The sequence below is a fragment of the Aedes albopictus genome, chromosome 3 (assembly GCF_035046485.1).
Source record: "Aedes albopictus strain Foshan chromosome 3, AalbF5, whole genome shotgun sequence".
Classification (NCBI taxonomy): Eukaryota; Metazoa; Arthropoda; class Insecta; order Diptera; family Culicidae; genus Aedes; species Aedes albopictus.
The window spans coordinates 245,138,511-245,157,963 of NC_085138.1; positions in this window are offsets into that span (position 1 = coordinate 245,138,511).

A 19,453-nucleotide genomic window follows, 5' to 3' on the forward strand; every position below is an offset into this window, starting at 1 on the left:
TGCTTTTTTCATTTTCTCCGTTTTGGTTTTCCTGTCAATTTGGCTTTCCGATCAGCAACACGGGAGCGAAATGAAATAGGTACTCACACTCGTACGCAGCGTGCTGAAAGCGAGAGCTGACAGGGCTAAATTTCCGTTCAATTTTCTGTAGTTGAGTGTTTTCACCCGTGCTAAAGTATAGGGCACTCACTCTCACAAGCCACCGTTTGAGACGAATGGCCTTTTAGCATGAGTAGTGTGTGGATGATTGGGAATTGATCTTGTTGGGTCGCTCACGAATGGAGCTCTCGGATTCTGTCAGTTCTCACATCGAGGAACTGAAAACGACCACCGCAGTCATTCATTTTCGGCTGAAAAACAGGCACTGAGACAGATATTTTGCAGGACTGCTCTAGATACTGTCCTAAGGCTGTAGGTAGGACTCAGTAGTCGGGTCAAGAAGAAGCTTAAAGTGTCTAGATTGTTAAATTTAGTAGTTCGGTGAAGAAATGCAGAAAATGTTAAGGTGATATAAGAAAAAAATGAATCGTTGTAATATAAGATAAGTGATGGTTTGTGATACTTCAATATAGTTTATTGAAAAGATGTCGTCGGACTGTAATGAAATGAAAGATATCACATTCCGTGAAGTGTTTAGTTGAGCCCCTGGACGGTACAGGGCGCTTCACTTGTTGTGGACGGATGTCCTGGATCAAATCAAACACGGTGCGGTGGTGGACTCGTACAGTCGTGTCTTGTAGCCTGCGTCAGTCCCAAGACATGTCTAAACTCTTGGGCTGCTTGGTCTTCCATGTCTGTGCTCTATTTTTCGTGCATGTTCGTCTCAGCGCTGCTTTCACTTTTCGATCACCTCATGTCTATCCGTCTAAATGCTCCCGTCCTTATCCCTGTACATTTCGGCTCGCAGCGCAAACCCTTTGCGGTTTGCATTGAGCTTCTTGTACTACGGCACAGTAGTTCCATTTAGAGGTGTGCGCCGCCACGCCACGCCGGCACCGCCGCCGATTTTCTGTTCACGCCGCCGCCGCCGATTATTTTTCGGCGCACCGCCGCTTACGCCGCCGAACTCCAATTTTCTACGCCGATCTCAAAAACGCATTGATACACTATATTATTCCTTAATTTATTTTATTACAATATTTCTACAGTTATAAAAATTTGGAACGCTAAATAGATCTAATTTCGCTCAGTTCCACCGGTAGTTGCTTTAAATTCTAAACTTCGCATGTCGCGTCAATGATGTTTGAAGGCCCTTTGAATTTAATCGAGTTCACAAAGATACCGGGGGTTCCTAAAGATAACCGATATGGCTGAAAAAAGAATCTGAAGATTCCGAAGATTAAAGAAAATGCTAGTGATTCTAAAGAAAATGTTTTTGTCGTGTTCATCTCCAGAAGAGATGAAATTCTAGACCAACATTTGAAAAGGGCGGAAGAGCCAAAATGTAAACAAATCAGTTTTCAGCACAATTTGTTGAAACAACTCATAAACATATGATTTTTCCTGACGTTAGCTCAAAAATAAGTTTCCACTTCTGGAAAACAATAATTTAAATAAAGGCGGATTTCCACATCTGATTTTGATCGCTTCATTTGGTTGTTCCGCCAATGATCTTGCGCCTTTGAAAAAAAGCACAAAAATGCACAAAATGGTTAACACTGTTGAATAAACAGTCGAGAACAGCATCTCGCAATTCATATTTATCAAATTTACACAAATCTTTTACTCCCACTCTTGATTAAAGTCGCCTTAAACTACTTACACCGTTATTGAAAAGCCTTCATCATTACGTCGTGCTTCGGCGCCCATCAAAATGTCTGAGTGGAAATCCGCCGTGCACTTATTGCTCTTGTTGCGCACGGATGGTTCCCGGGCAGAAAAGAATTACAAAACAATTGCAAGTTTTACCATTCAAAAAGAATTACTGAATGGTAAAATTTGCCATTGGTTTGTTTGAAATAAGTGACAAAAGGGCAAAAATAATAACTGATGTTGTTCGATAAAATAACTAAAGAATGTCAAACTTTGACATTATAATGGCAAACCAAGAACAAAAATATAAGGTTGAGAATTGCAAAATATACCATTATTAAGTTATTGAAAACAGAACAATATCAAAATTAGTTATTCGCTTGTCAACCAAAAGAAGGGTATATTAAGTTGTTTATTCCAATAACAAAATGAAAATTTATAAGTTTTCTGGGTGGAAAGAAATCACAAACAAATATCAAAAGTTACCATTAGAATAACCAAAATTCAAATTTTGTCATTATGTTGTTCTTTATAAGTGCCAAAACTGCGATAGTTCATCAAACTCGTAAGAGGACAACAATATCTCATCAACTGCAAGATTTGTTATGATAGCAAAATAAGACATTCAGTAGTCATTCTTCCAAATTTCAAAAATGATAAGCGAATGGCATATTTTGATATGATATCATATTATGCTATTGACATGTTATTTCAAGCTCTTCATGAAAAACTCATGAATGGCAAAATTAGTTATGACAATAAAATTTGTTATTCTTTTGTTTTTGGTTTGCCATTCACCTCTACCCGGGTTGTTACGCCCAAGATCAAATCGTGCGTTTTTCATCGTGAAATTCAATGAAGTCGCTGACTGACTGCAATAAGTGGCGATAAAATGGCTTCAATGTCTATTCAGGATATATTTTCAGGATATATTTGGATGATATGCAGCTGATAAAGCTTCAGTGATAAAAATGTTATCGAATGGTCTCAAATCTATTGACCGGCATAGGTTACAGCAGGTAGATTCAGCCAAAGGTGATATTGGGAACCACGCCCGTGCACAGAAAAGGCGACAAGGGAGGGGTTTTACCCACAAGGGTAGAGGAGGCCTTGTGTATAGAGTATCGGCAATGGGAGGAGTTTAACCTCCAAAACCCCTCCCTTGTGCACGGGCTTGTTGGGAACATAATATGCTGCATGCGCTTGCCCATCGGTACTGTAGCAATATTTTTTATCAACGCGCATTATGGACAATGATAGGGACAACTCCCTCCTTTGCTGTAAAGAGTTGTTGCTCATAGATAAGAGCTAGAATATAGATTTCAATCGAAATCTGATTTCCATTGCATTTTACTCATTGTTTTTTACCACTCATCGTAGGCAACTTCAAGAGAAAATTTTCTTCCTCCTCCATTGTCCAATGTCAGATAAACTTCAATTAGTTACTTTTAGTTAAGAAAGCTTCAAAATCAATTTATTGCAGTGGATTAGGTTCACAATCTTTTCCATTCCACTAATTTCAATACAAAATTTCTTCGGGTGTAACAACAAAAGCGATCGATTCTAGGTAATATTGACCAGGCGTAATTCCAGTGCTGGCGACCAAGCGGTGTAGCATGTCGGGCGTAATGACCATTGAGTTTTTATTTGGGCGTAATTTTCATTTCATTAATTTTCTTCAACAAAAACGCTTGTTTGTACTTTTTGGCATAAAATCACCAGGAGGATAGTGTTTTCTTCTAAAATAACGAGTGCACACGCACAAAGTGTTAAATAGGAATTAGTTTTAGATTGTGAAACTTTGCAAGCGTTTTTCTCGATTCTAACATTTTGGATATCCGCCCTTTTCACATATTGGTCTAGAAATATCTGCAGCAACTCTTGAGGATTCTTCCAGCAGTTGCACCAATAATTCCGCTAGGAGTTCCTTCGGGAACTCTAAAAGGTCCTTCAAGAATTCCGAGGGATTCCTCCGAGACATCCTCTAGGAGTTTCTCAGGACATTGCTACAGAAGTTTTACTGAGACTTTTTGTAGTACTTCCTCTAGAAATTCCTCAAAAAGAGTATTTAAGTAATTGAACAAAATAGGGTAAGTTTTCTTCAGAATCTAGAAAAATGGTCAAAAAAGCCGATTTTTCAGTTGTTTTTGTCAATATCTTGGAAACGAGTAGAGATATCGCAAATCTAAGCACATTTTTGGCTCCGTAGGGTTCTAAAATCACCGGTTTTAGTGGAATAGCGTATTTGTTTTGTCGAAAAAAATTTCATGTTTTTTTGGTCCCATACAATTATTGACATTTTTAGGCCCCTTGAGGGACCACTTAGCCTTGAGATACGGACTTCAAATTTTGACACGATTATTTTTTAGCTAAAACGATAATTTTCCACTAACGAACTTATAATATTTCTAAATTTTGCTAAATAAGGGACGGCCTATTGATGATTCACCATAACAATCACTTCAATAAATCGGCACCAACATTTCAAAAGGGCGTAACTGATTTTGCAACCAATGCCTTCTCATAAAGCTGTGGACCGTATCTCATCCCTCCCGAGCAATCCACTAGCACAAATAGAAAGATAAAATCCTCCTCTTTCGTTTAATGGATGTGAATTGCGTAAGATGAATGATATACGGTGCACAGCTCAAAAATGTGCAAAACGCCACCGCCGACAGATTTTAAATCGCGCACACCTCTAGTTCCATTTGTTCGCTCTCCCCTATTACTCTCCCAAAAGGCGTGCTTGCTGTTTCCGCCTTTTTTTGTATCGTTTCATTTTCTGCCAAGTTCCGTACTGGAGAATGACTGCACCTGCACTCGCTGCAATCGTCTCTTCCCAAAATTTCTCTGCATTAATTGTCGAACCAATCATTCCTTCGCCGCCGTATCACATACCCAGCGGTTGTCTCTGCTGCGCTGTTGATGACTGCTATTATAGTACTTCAGTAGTCTTCAAGAAGGGCTTCATTAAACTTGCGCGCGTCCGGCAACGCTGCCTCAAGATTCTGCACATATAGGGTCTGGGACCATTTGGGCAGGAGCACCTATTTTGGGCACTTGCTGCTATAACTCAATCAATTTTGAACCAATTGACTTGATTTTTGAAACACGATCAGGAAGGCGTAGTATCTAGCTATGTTAAAAAATTCAGGTCAGTCGGTTTGAAATTGACTGAGATAGAGCAGCAAGTGCCCAAAATAGGTGCTCCTGCCCAAATGGTCCCAGACCCTACTGAGACGACATCCGGTTGCTTCAGACGCTCCAGATGGAACCGAGGCGGTCATCGGTACCGTACGTCCTGACGTCCTGACGTCGATAATGCCGGAGAAGTGCCGTCCGTCAATCAGGACGTGGTTGATTTGGGATTCCGGCTGCTGTGGTGTTCTCCAGGTGTAACAATACCTAAGGGTGGCTGTGTTGGGAGTAGGTGCTACGCACGGCGTACAAGTAGAAAAGTCAAGATATTTACCTATGTAAACATCAACTTTGGACGTAAACATGTGACGGAATTCTTTCGTTGGCCTGATTGCTGCGGAGTATTATTATCGCATTTACGTACATATTTTAAAGATTTTAATTAGGTATGAAAAACTCAGTTTTCCAGAACATATAACTTTTTCAATCTTGTACACCGTGGTGCTACGCTACGAATGGCCATGTTCTTAGAGGCAGCATGGAACGTTGGCTCTCCTTAAGATACGAAACTTTCCTATATGTATTTCACAGCTTGGCGTTTTTCGGCTTCAAGTCATAGATTGTTGATGTTTCTCAATATTTCCACAAATAAAGCACATATGCATGCACTGATGTTGAATAAAATACACGTTTCTGTTATGACACAAGCTGTAATATAGACTGCGGTCGATTTAAGACTTCCCTGTTTTCTGTACTCAAGCAAACTATCAACTGAAACCCATAGTACAATCAACTTCCTACACCTACTAATGCAAAACAACCCCACTCGCTGCCGGTGATGATGGTGATAAAGCTCAGGTCGACGATGATGGCGATTACTCCACATGTCGTGACTGTCATCCGAAGGGCCAGGAAATTGAACACTGTGGAGCCATTTTACTAAAGAGCGCACTGGACCTGGCCTACTGGCTGGTTGGCTGGCTGGTCACAGAAGATCTACAACAGTAGCAGCGGGGGCCGCCCGCACATGTATAAACATTCAAACGAAGCGCGCATTACATGGGATTGCTGTTGTCGACATTTGCTCTTCCGGTGCGCCAGGGATGCTCGTCGGAGTAGCTGTACCTACGCCGTCGTCGTCGCCGCCGTGTGGAAACAAGCACACTGTTCGTTTCATTTCACTAATTTATGTTCCTATTACGGAAATTTCTCCTGAGGATAAGCTGCTACTGCTGCTGCTGCTGCAGCGGAGGTTCATCCGTCTCTCTGCTAGCAGTAGTAGCACCACTCCGGAGTTATAGGTTATGACGAACGTTGAGCGAGCGGTATGATCCTCGACATGCTCGGCTGAGCGAGCGCTTTGCATTGGAGAAGAGGAAATGCGAGGAATATGTGCAACGGTGCGAAAATTATGAATTGTGCCTAGAGGAGCTTTTCCTTTACGACATAAAGCGATGACTGGTGGGAATTGTTTTGTGGGCTTTCGATATTTGAGATTATAATATGATGCAAGAATTTGTTCATCTGTATTCAATGTGTGGTTTGGATTGGTGTTAAAACACTGACAATGTGGATACAGTTTACATATAACTAGGGTAAGGCTACGGACTGACCAACAGCGAGTTCAATTGCCTTCCGACCCATCCAGGAGCTTGAGATCAACGGGTTATCTAAGTAGTAGCCAGGGCTGGAGCCTTCAAGGGAGAGGGAACAGCTGAAGGCGGTAGCCGATGGAACGCTTACCATTAGAGTATACTAAAGTACTGCCCCCTCCACCCTTATCGAGGCATCCCTAACGGGCTTACCGCAAAGGTAAGGAAAAAAATAGTTTTTAGTGGGTCGAAACCTACATAACCCGAGGGACCATCTCTTGGGTATCTGATCAGCAGATTTTCTCATTCTATTATCAAAAATTACAAAGAGGAAGTTCCATGATGCTCCAGGAGGCCATTAAGAGGTCTTTCAACGAGTTTCAGGGGCTACAGGACGTTAGATGGATGTTTCAGAGGCATTTTGGCGGGTTTCAGGGGGTTCCAGGATGTTTCAGGAAGGTTTTTACAGGCGTTTAAATGCGTTTCAATGCTATTCAAAGCGTTTCATTGGATTTCAGGACGTTTGTGGGAGATTTTGGTTGGGTTAAAGGGAGTTTTAAGTAGTCTTCAAGAGTTTTTAGATGTATTTCAAGGAGTTACAGGTCGTTTCTGGAAGGTTTTGTAATGCTTCCAGGGATGAGAACACTCACTTGCAAAGAATTACACTCACTTGCTATTTTCTCAGCTTAGAAGCGTGCTATCTAAAAACAGTGTATGGAGGACTTTTACCTTGTATTTTTATCAAAATATTTGCGGGAAAAGGTTAGGGTCGCACACGCTTACCAAAGCCGTGACAGAGCTATGAAAACAATTCTCAACGAGGTGAGTGTAATTTACATTCACCTTGTGGAGAGTCGCCTTAAAAGCTTTCTCACGACTTTGGCATGCTTGTGCGACTCCTACTTTATTCGGTAAAATTTTGGTTGAAAACCTTAACCCAAAACCTCTAAAAACGTGAAACGAAATCGTTTCAATAGTAATTATACAACGTTCGATTCAAGCGAAAACGATTAGTTTCACCTGAATTTAGGTTAAAGTGTTCGAATTGATAGCGCATCATAGTTAAGTGAGAAAATTCATTCTGGGAGTTATTAAAAAGGTCCAAATACCAGCTAAGAAAATTAGAAACAAAAACAACAGAACACGGAATGCGGAAATGGATAAAATGTAGTACTGCATACTACACAGTGTTCAATAAGTTCGGATACACCATATAACTTGAATTAATTTCACATCTGTAATTCAGATTTTCAAAGTAAATGTATTTATTGAAAGGTCATATAACACTGATCAAATATAGCAAATGGTTCTGAATAAAGTCTTTTGACGTAAACTACGTCTATGGGGAAGGTACGGTACTGTACCACGGCACCGGGTGTAAAATGAAAATCTAAATTTCGCGACCGTCACGAAATTATGAAAGATTTTGCACGCTAATAACTCAGCCATTTATTGACCGATTTTTAAAATTTTGCCATCAAACAATCGCAAAACTATGTCCCTTTCATGTCAAATAGAGAAAACTATTGATTTTCAACAGCAAACTATTGAAAATTGCGGAAAAGTGAACCTATGTTTTAATTTTATTCAGCCAATCACGAGCGAGCACATTTTTTGGGTTTTCTCGCTTGGTATATAAGTTATTGTCTTCTTCTCATCTTCCATCATTCTTCCGCGACACCTCGAGGGGAACGCATCGGAGGACTGCTAGCCAGTTTCTCCGCTTGCTTCTCCCTTCAGTATGCTTTGGCTAGCCGAGCGTGGTGGTCGTCGGCTGTTGCCACTTGCTTTACCAGTCGTCGTCGCGTCGCCGTGCGCGGTACCAGTGGGGCCACCAACCAGATCGGATCAGCTCTGCGAAAATTTTCTTCATTCTGGCTTCATCGGGCGTCCGGGCAGCGCAAGTCAACATTGGAATTAACACAATTATGGAACGCGCTTGCAGTAATACTGCAAGTAAATTAAAACAGCCCTTGAAAATGTCCCACGGGAGTGAACCGAATAATTACAATAGGGGGATTCACTAAACAGCGTAAACTTATTAAACTGATTAAACGTCGCGATCACCAAGGCAATCTTTGATCATTTCATTCGCAAAATCGTGAAACATTTCAAATAAGCAGAAAATCATGGCTTACGCAGCAATTTAATCTGTTTCGTGAGTACCCAAAATATGTTTTGTCTAGCCGTGCGCGGTGGTCGTCGGCTGGCTGATGCTAGTCGTCATGGCAACGCCGTGCGCGGTACCAGTGGGGCCGCCAGCCGGTTCACACCGGATCGGATCTCTGCTAAAATTTTCTTCATCGGGCGTCCGGGCAAGCCAACATCGGAATTAACATAATCATGAAACGCGCTTGCAGTAATACTGCAAGTAAATTAAAACAGCCATTGTAAAATTCCCACGGGAGTGAACCAAATAATTTTCTCATGAGGAAAGCCCGGGACACATAAGTGTCAATCACTATGAGCGCTGTGTGAAAATTGAATAGCGCTCCGTCGCAACCATGAGATATTCAATTCAAAATTTAATGTGCGAAAACTGTGCTAGTTGTTTGGCAATTGGAAAACATTTTCTTCAACTCAGATGATGAAGAAATTTTCATCTTGATGAAATGTATTACTCAGTGTTGCCATATTTCAATGTGTGTAGATCTTCGCAAAATTCTTAAATGTTCTTTACAATTTTGCCGAAAAATTTGCATGATTCATAGAAATTATTTGTTAAACATTAATATTGTGCTGATCGATTTGCAAAAGTTCAATGAGATAATTATAATTCGAAAGCAATTGGTATGCATTGTGCAAAAATCTGTATGGCATCACTAATTTTCACCCCTCTTTCATCTAACCAATCACGTGCGAGAGGGGAATTCGAACTTCTTTGCCATACAACCGTCTAGTATATAAGTTATTGTCTTCTTCTCATCTTCCATCATTCTTTCGTGATACCTCGATGGGAACGCATCGGAGGACAGCTAGCTAGTTTCTCCGTTTGCTTTTCCCTTCAGTATGCTTTGGCAAGCCAAGCGCAGTGGTTGTCGGTCGGTGGTTTCGCTCTCGTGTGTTCACCTTCGCATCATCGTCGTGCGCGGTGCTTATGGAGCCACCACCAGCCGGTTCATACTGGTGCACGGCAAAACTGACACGACACGGCAACAGCGAGGGCTTGCTGCCCGACGTTTTGCACAGCATCGTCACGCAAAATAAACGCTGCCGTTCTGGATTTGGTTATCAAAACTACCGATTTTCACCTCATGTACGCAATAATTGAATAATTATTGTTCAGCATATAGATTCAAACAGCCCTTCTAAGGGCTTCGAAAATGTTTTCCACAAAAGAGAACCGAATAATTTTCCAAGAAAGACGCCGGGTCACACAAACTTCTTCTTATCTTTCATCATTCTTTCACACCTCGAGGGGAACGCATCGGAAGACTTCTCCGCTTGCTTCTCCCTTCAGTATGTTTTGGCTAGCCGGGCGCGGTGGTCGTTGGCTGTTGCTAGTCGTCTTCGCATCGCTGTACGCTGTACCAGTGGGGCTGCTAACCAGTTCACACCGGATCAGATCTCTGGTGCGGCAGGAGCGGAAACTTTCTTCATTCTGGCTTCATCGGGCGTCCGGGCAGCGCAAGCCAACATTGGAATTAACACAATTATGGAACGCGCTTGCAGTAATACTGCAAGTAAATTAAAACAGCCCTTGAAAGGGCTACGAAAATGTCCCACGGGAGTGAACCGAATAATTTTCTCAGGAGGAAAGCATGCGCGGTGGTCATCGGCTGATGTTAGTTGTCATGGCAACGCTGTGCGCGGTACCAGTGGGGCCGCCAACCAGTTCACACCGGATCGGATCTGCGAAAACTTTCTACATCGGGCGCCCGGGCAGCACAAGCCAACATCGGAATAAACAAAATTATGGAACGCGCTTGCAGAAATACTGCAAGTAAATTAAACAGCCCTTGTAAGAGCTTCGAAAATGTCCCACGGGAGTGAACCGAATAATTTTCTCATGAGGAAAGCCAATCACTGTGAGCGCTGTGTGAAAATTGAACTGCGCTTTGTCGTAACATTGAGATATTCAATTCAAATGTGTGAAAACTGCGCTAGTTGATTGGCAATTGGAAAACATTTTCTTCAACTCAGATGATGAAGAAATTTTCATTTTGATGAAATGTATTACTCAGTGTTGCCATATTTAAATGGGTGCAAATCTTTGCAAAATTCTTAAATCTTCTTTACAATTTTGCCGAAAAATTTATAGATTTATAGAAATTATTTGTTAAACATTATAATTGTGCTGATCGATTTGCAAAAGTTCAATGAGATAATTATTTTTGGAAAGCATTTTGTGTGTACTGTGCGAAAATCTGTATGGCATCACTAATTTACACCCCTCTTTCATCTAACTAATCACGTGCGAGAGGGGAATTTGAACCTCTTTGCATTTTTTTTGCATTTAAATTCAGTTTATTCAGGTTTCTTTGTTTGTTTACAATATTTTACAAGGTAAGTGTTTCAACTGCTGAACAGTTATTCATTCTTTGTTTTTATAAAGGTTTGCAATTTGCTGTTTTGGTTTGATTAGCTTCTAGCTGGTTTTACATGTAGTACTGGTTTGTACATTTTGTTTCAATTATTAACATTATCCTACCTAACTACTACAACTACTATTTACATCTTATGGGTACAGATTTCTAATGCAATCAATTTCGGAGGTTTGTGCTCTAAGTTTATGGCGTTCTGATATCTTGATTAGTCTCTGATCGATTGGGTCGCGATTTGCCAGTTGGTGGACCTCGACTGTGCGTGTTCCTTTGGGCAGGTTGAGTATCATCCTGAGGTATTTGTTTTGCAGCACCTGGAGCTTATTGCGGTGGGTTCTTGCACATCCTTGCCATACCGGTGACCCATACTCCAGCATGGGGGCAACGATGAGGTTGTACACTGCCAGTTTGTTGGTTTTGGAGACTTTGGAGCGTCGGTTGATGAGCGGGTATAGCCGTTGGAGCATGACGGTGCCTTTGACTATCCGATCGTTGATATGGGAGCGGTACAGGAGTTTGCTGTCGAGTGTTAGACCAATGTAGCGGACTTCGGGGGACCAGTCGATTTCCACGTTTTGGACCTTAACCTTGGTGGTCGGTTTCAGTCGATCCGTGTTCCGATGTGGGAACACTATGGTTTGTGTCTTGGCCCCGTTGACACGTATCTTCCAGTCAGACAGGTACTTAACGTACGCGTCAAGTCCGCTCTGGAGTTTGGAGACAAGATGCCGCATGACTCGTCCTGAGTACCTGATCGAGGAATCATCGGCGAACAGGGATAGTGTGCCACCTCCCGGTAATGGAGGGACGTCGGAAGTGTACAAGTTGTACAACAGTGGCCCAAGGACGCTTCCCTGGGGGACGCCGGCCGTGACCGGGAACGGATCCGAGAGGGTGCTACCGACGCAGACCTGGGACGATCTGCCATCGAGATAGTCAGAAATGATCTTGACGAGGTACACGGGGAAGTTGTATTGTAGGAGTTTGTGGACCAGCCCATCGTGCCACACGTTGTCAAAAGCTTTCTCGATATCGAGTAGAGCCATGACTGTAGTTTTGGATATTGCTTTTTCCTGTTTGATCGAATTGGTCACCTTTTGGAGCTGGTGCACCGTCGAGCGACCGCGCCGGAATCCGAATTTCTCATCCGGGATGATGTTGTTGGAATCGGTGTGCTGCAGCAGTCTTGTGTATATTGTTCTCTCGAAAAGCTTACTAATGGATGATAGGAGGCTAATCGGACGGTAGCTTGTGGGCCTAGTCGGGTCCTTGCCCGGCTTGACGATGGGTACCACCTTGGAACGCTTCCACGCTGTTGGAAAGTGGCCAATGGCTAGGCATTGGTTAAACACCTTAACCAGTAGTGAGCGAGCCCTGGGACCAAGGTTCTTTAGGACTATGTTAAAGACGCCGTCAAAACCAGGGGCCTTCATGTTTTGTGAGTGTTTGATCACGCCAGATAGTTCGTCAAGTGTGATTTTTTGCTCATCAGGCAGCTCGATAGGTAAGTTACCAAACTGGAAGATACTTTCAAGCACCGAGTGTTCCATTGGGCTGACAAGATCGCGACCCAGATTGTGGGCAGCCATGAAATTTTTGGAGAGGCAATTTGCTTTTTCTCCGGAGGTTAAAGAGACTACATTTTCCCCCTCACCTTTAAGAGGTGGTATGGGTTTGGGTTTGTTTTTAAGAACTTTTGTGACACGCCAGAAGGGCTTGGAGTAATTAGGTAGAGCGGCAATTTCCTTACTAAACTGTCTGTTCCTAAGCTTTTGGACGCGGGTAGCAATTATCTTATTCAACTTTTTGTACAATGCTCTTCTAGCCATGTTTTGAGTGCGTTGGAATTGTCGCCGAACGGCGTTTCTTAGTGCAATTATTCTTTTGGTTTCTGGGTCAAGATTGAGAAACTTACGTGACACTGGAGACGGAGGGATGTAGCGCTGCTCGGCCTCTGCCAAGTCGTCCGTGAGGCAGCGGAGCACGCTGTCGATGTCTTCTGCGGTTGTTAATGGAGGGTCTTCGGGGATTCGGTCCTCGATGAAACGCTGTAGTTGGGGCCAGGCCGCACGATGGTAGTTTCGTCGCTGATATTGTTGACGCACGTTGACCGCTTCCTGTAGTTCGAGTACCACCGGGAGATGGTCCGAGGACAGGTCGGTGATGGTTCGAATGGCAGAGCAGTTGTCCGCCACGTTGGTCAATACGATGTCGAGTGTAGACCCGACTCCGGCTGTTGAATAGTACGTTGGTGTTTCCGGGTGGAGAACGACATAGTGCCCGGCTTGAAGGTCCTCAGCCAGCACCGTGCCATTCTTATTGTTCCGGGGGTTGCCCCAGAGGGAGTGCCGGGCATTCAGATCTCCGGCGACGATGAACTTGTTCTTCCAGCGGGTGAGTCTCTGGATATCATTTTTCAGGCGAGTTGCAGATCCATCCAATTCTTTGCACTGGACCGGGCAGTATGCAGCAATGCAGATCACGGGGCCGCCGGGGGACGCCAGCTCGACTCCGACAGCTTCGATCATTGATAGCCTCTTTGCCGTCCAGCCGTCTAGTATATAAGTTATTGTCTTCTTCTCATCTTCCATCATTCTTTCGTGATACCTCGAAGGGAACGCATCGGAGGACAGCTAGCTAGTTCCTCCGTTTGCTTTTCCCTTCAGTATGCTTTGGCAAGCCAAGCGCGATGGTTGTCAATGGTTGCGATTTCGTGTGTTCCCTTCGCATCGTCGTCGTGCGCGGCGCTACTGGAGCCCCCACCAGCCGGTTCAAACTGATGCACGGCAAAACTGATACGACACGGTAGCCTTGCTGCCCGACGACGTTTTGCACAGCATCGTCACGCAAAGCTAACGCTGCCGATCTGGATTTGGTTGTCATAATTAGGGACCATTCATAAACCACGTAGACTTTTTGGGGGGAGGGGGGGGTCTGGCCAAAGTCTACGCTCCATACAAATTTCAAAATTTTTGTATGGACGAAAGTCTACCGGGGGGGAGGGGGGGGGTCTGAGATGGCCAAAATTTGGTCTACGTGGTTTATGAACAGCCCCTTACCGAATTTCACCTCATGTACGCAATAATTGAACAATTATTGTTCAGCATATAGATTCAAACAGCCCTTCTAAGGGCTTTGAAAATGTTTTCCACAAGAGAGAACCGAATAATTTTCCAAGAAAGACGTCGGGACACAAACTTCTACGCATCTTTCATCATTCATTCACACCTCGAGGAAGACGCATCGGAAGACTGCTAGCTAGTTTCTCCGTTTGCTTCTCCCTTCAGTATGCTTTGGCTAGCCGGGCGCGGTGGTCGTCGGTTGTTGCTAGTCGTCTTTGCATCGTTGTGTGCGGTACCAGTGGGGCTGCTAACCAGTTCACACCGGATCAGATCTCTGGTGCGGCAGGAGCGAAAACTTTCTTCATTCTGGCTTCAAAGGGCGTCCGGGCAGCTTTGCAGAAGCCAACAAAATTACACCGCTGAATAGCGCTTGCAGTTAAACAGACCTTGTAAGGGCTACGAAAATGTCCCACGGGGGTGAAAGAATAATTTTCTAAGGACGAAAACCCGGGACACAAGTGTCAATCACTATGAGCGCTGTGTGAAAATTGAATAGTGCTCCGTCGCAACCATGAGATATTCAATACAAATTTGTTTAAACTGTGCTAGTTGATTGGCAATTTCGAAAACATTTTCTTCTTCTCACATGATGAAGAAAATTTCACTTTGATGAATGTATTACTCAGTGTTGCCATATTTCAATGTGTGCAAGTCTTCGCAAAATTCGTAAATCTCTACAATTATGCCCAAAAATTTGCATGATTTATCGAAATTATGCAAATGTTCAATCGAAAGCATTTGGTGTGCGTTGTGAAAGTATCGAAACCACCGAGAATTTAAAATCAACTGCATCAAAGGCGCGGCGTGGAAATTTAACCATGTTTTGTCGCATAGGAGCTCATTTTTTTTTGTAAAATTGATTCGAACAGTTCTTTAAAGGGCCAACAATTTTCTGAAAGATGGTACGGTGAGTTTTCCGAGAAAGTTGCTACCGCCAAGAATTTGAAACCAATATTTTTAACAAATTCTGGTTCAAACAACCCTTTTGAGGGCTTCATCAGCAGTTTTAAGAAAGAGTAAACGGCAGATTTTCTGACAAGGTGACGCTGGTGGTCACATAAGTGTCAAAACCACCGTATTTTGCAACCTCCTACTCCTAAACTAAATGCAACAGCTTGTCTTATCACCTGGCCGAGTCACCGAATCTGTCGAGTACGCTTCCTTCTTGCGTGTACAGTGTATAGTTATAAAGGAATTTCTTGAGGCTTTGCTTATGCTTCAAACTTTGTAATAAATATTTCCAACACAAATCTCCAGAATCCACCAGAATCTTGTAGAATTTACCTTGTTAAAATTAACGATTTCCAAACCATTAGCCACTACAAATTCTATTATTGATCCAAAGAAATTGCATAGTAGTCCTTTGTCGTTCATAACAAACTGTTTTACGTAGTTTACGTCATGCGGTTGTGTCTTGTACACACCCCTCTGATTTTTCTACTTTTTTATAGGCCTTAGATGTATCTAAAGTTTGTTAGCTCCGGCACGCTGGAATAATTTTCGATAAGATGCTCAAGCTACAGAAGTCTAAAACGTTGACTTTTGAGTTTACATCTCACTATACTAAATTACAACAACTAAATTAATAGACAAAAGCTTTACACTGCTATTTCAGTGATGATATGGTGATAAATTTGCAAGTTTAGTCAAAATGTGCTTAAATCTATGAAAAAGGCATAAGTACATTATATAAAGCCAATTTTGGTAAAAATTTGCCACAATAGGGATATAACCAAGTTTTGGAAAAGATAATCATGGATTAAACTGAGATATAACGCAGCCTTGCTTTTTGAAAAAAACAAAAATCATTAAAACAGGTACAGCGGCAATTTTAGCAATATTAAAGATCAAAATAAAATAAGTCCGTACTTCACTCAATCTGAATCTTATAGATTATTTCGTATGGTCATAGTTGCTACCACTAATGCTGAGGACAACAACCTTATTTAATTTAACTTAACTCCATTACTCAATAAAAACTAGACGAAATGCAAATGACAGACGTGCGTGCCGGCCGAAAGGAACTTGAGACACATTTGCAATTATTACAAAAGGATAAAGGACAGTTTATTTCAAAACATATACTGTATTTGATCAGTATTATGTGAGCTTCCAATTACCCGAGCAGAAGAGAATAGCAAAATAATACCTACAAAATAACATAACCTGTTTTTATATCTTGTTTTGTTATTATTAACTTATCTAGAAATTACTTTTCCATAACATGTTTTGTTGGACAATATTTTTTTGTTATTATCCAGCTATTGATATGCACCCATTAAACAACATTTAAATAACATGTTTTGTTATGGAGCAAACTAAGTTATTATTGTGATATTTAGAGTGGCTCGGTATATATTGGATAAACAATATCACAACAATAACAAGTTTTTAAATTGTAACTACAACATTGAAGATTTACATTCTTTACAGCATTTCGTACATATTATCTAATAATTCTAATTAGCGTCTTGTACCATTTGGGCAGGTGTACCTATTTTGGGCACTTGCCGCTATAACTAAGTCAATTTCAAACCGATTGATTTGAGTTTTGGTATAGAGTTAGATACTGTACGTGCCTGATTCTATACAAAAATTCAAATCAATCCGTTTGAAATTTACTTAGTTATAGCGGCAAGTGCCCAAAATAGGTACACCTACCCAAGGTACTAGACCCTATTATTCTTGTCAGCTTATTATTTTATGAACACTTCAAAAATTATGTCCTGTTTTTTATCATTTTATGTATCCAGTTACATATAGTCGTATCCATGCCATAGAAAATCTCAGAATGTTGTAATACTTGGTAGATTAGTAGTTCCTCGGAAATAGTTAGACTCATATGTTATAATTCGCAATTAGGATAACTCTATCCAAAAAATTTTGCTCTTGGTTTGTTATCAATAACTTTTGAAGATCAAAATTTGTTATTGAAATATTTTCTAAATTCATTGTTATTAAGTTGTTATTGACACAAACAAAACATGTCATTAAATTGGTCTTCCAGGAACATTTTTTTGTTATGATATTTGTTATTTTGCTGCTTATGACACGCAAGTGGGCCCATATAGCCGAGGCGGTAAACGCACGGGTATTCAGCATGACCATGCTGAGGGTGACGGGTTCGATTCCCCGTCGGTCCAGGATCTTTTCGTAAAGGAAATTTCCTTGACTTCCTTGGGCATAGAGTATCTTCGTGCCTGCCACACGATATACGCATGCAAAATGGTCATTGGCAGAGGAAACTCTCAGTTAATAACTGTGGAAGTGCTCTTAGAACACTAAGCTGAGAAGCAGGCTTTGTCCCAATGAGGACGTTACGCCAAGAAGAGAGAGAGAGAGAGAGACACGCAAGTTTATAACAAAATATGTTATGTTAATAACATTAAAATAACTGATTTCATTACTCAGTTATTTTGCCAACATAACGCATTTTGTTATGCGACTGTTATTTTCTTCTGCTCGGGTAATACATTCAATTAGCAAATCTGAATTACAGATGGGAAATAAACTAAATTTCACTGTGTATCCGAACTTATTGAACACCGTGTAGGTTTCCTAGTAAAATATATGACTATGATCGGTCCGAGGCACGGCTGGCGTTGCGGAGTAAGTCGGCATACATCCGGAAGTACCCACGGACACATACAGTGACAACTTCAGGTAGGAATAAACAATCATAATCGCAAAAACCCATTGCAGAAAGTGAGCATGTGAAAACCGTAAGAAAGACTAGAGAAGAGACGAGGAACACAAATTGATAGCCTAGTAGATGAGAGAACCGTGACGTCACAGGTAAATGAAGTTTTCGAACGATCGTTCTCGGAGAAACGACTCCGATGAAACACAGAATGTAGGCCAGTAGGTCAGGGAATAAATGTGATCAACAGCTTTGGGAAATTTTACAAATTTTGTTTTGATTATCAGCGTGCCTAAGCACCAGAACAGTTTTGAATAGTTTTCACTTTTAATAAATCTTCATAATGACTTTTAAACTTAAATTTAGTACGATTTATTAAATTTGGAACCGAGAGATTAAAGAAATTGGAATTTGGGATTTCGTTGGGTTCAGGCTTTGTAGGGTTGGGAAAATCTCGTGGAGGTCGGTCTTGCTGTGGGGTTGGACTTTAGCTAACTGCGCAACCCGATCTGCAGTTCCTGACAGACAATGTGATCGTCTGGCGCAAAAGCTGGGAACTTTAGAGGCTCCACCAAGACCTTCCTTACAAACGGCTCTGTAACGTCCCTGAAACTAGCCGAAAATTCTCTGAACTTTCTGAAATGCTTTAGAAATCCTCCTAAAATCCCCGAAAACTCCTCTGCAAGATCTCTGAAACCCGTAGACAATCCTCTGAAGCTTCTTGAAATGCCTACGAAATCCCGCTAATAGGCCTAATCAGAAGACGTTTAAAATCAGTTCATTTTGGAGGCCTTTGACAGTTCTCCTATGAAAATGACATTTCAGCGTTTGCGCCTGTGTTCTGCAGTTGTAAGCAGCCCGATCAGAAAGGCATAACAAAATTATAACCGATTAAGTTATTTATTTCAAAGATTTTTCATAACAGAATGAGTTATAAAATTCACCGGTTAGGTGTTAAAATAACAAAAATTATTACTAAAATTGCTCTAGTCATAACATAATCATAACAAGCTAATAACAAAATGAGATATAAACAATCAATCAAATTATATCACATATTGTTATAAAGCAGTTATAAATATATGGGGTAAAAATTAAGTAGTGTAAAAATTAACTCATTTTTGGGTAATCAATTTTTAGAGTGACATTTTATTTTAGTGAAAAGTTACTGGCATCAAAAAACTTCTCCACATAGTATACATAAAACCCAGGGATTTGAACCTGGGACGGCTAGAACCTAGAACAGGAGCTCGTCGTTTTTACCAGTGAGGCCATCACCGTGAGGGGCGATATATGCTGAAATGGTTCTTGAAGTGAGGCTGAAATAGTTCTTCATATTGGTAGCTACTCTATAAATAGACTCGCTGATCCAACATACCGGAGAGGGAAAGTATGACGTCACCATACCCAGTTATGACGTCACCATGCACGTTACTTCAACCAATTTTAAATTAGTCCCTCAGCTTCAATGTCGTATGCGTTCGTTATGCACTAGAGCCAGCGTCAACTTCTTCGGAGCAGGAGCCCACATCGCTGTACCTACGCGAATGGATTGCCGTGAATCGCATATTTGTCCCATTTGCATAGGAAATCCAGCAAAGATGGGACTGATATGCGATTCACAGCTGTGGACGTCTCACGAAACTGTTCTTAATACAGTTGATA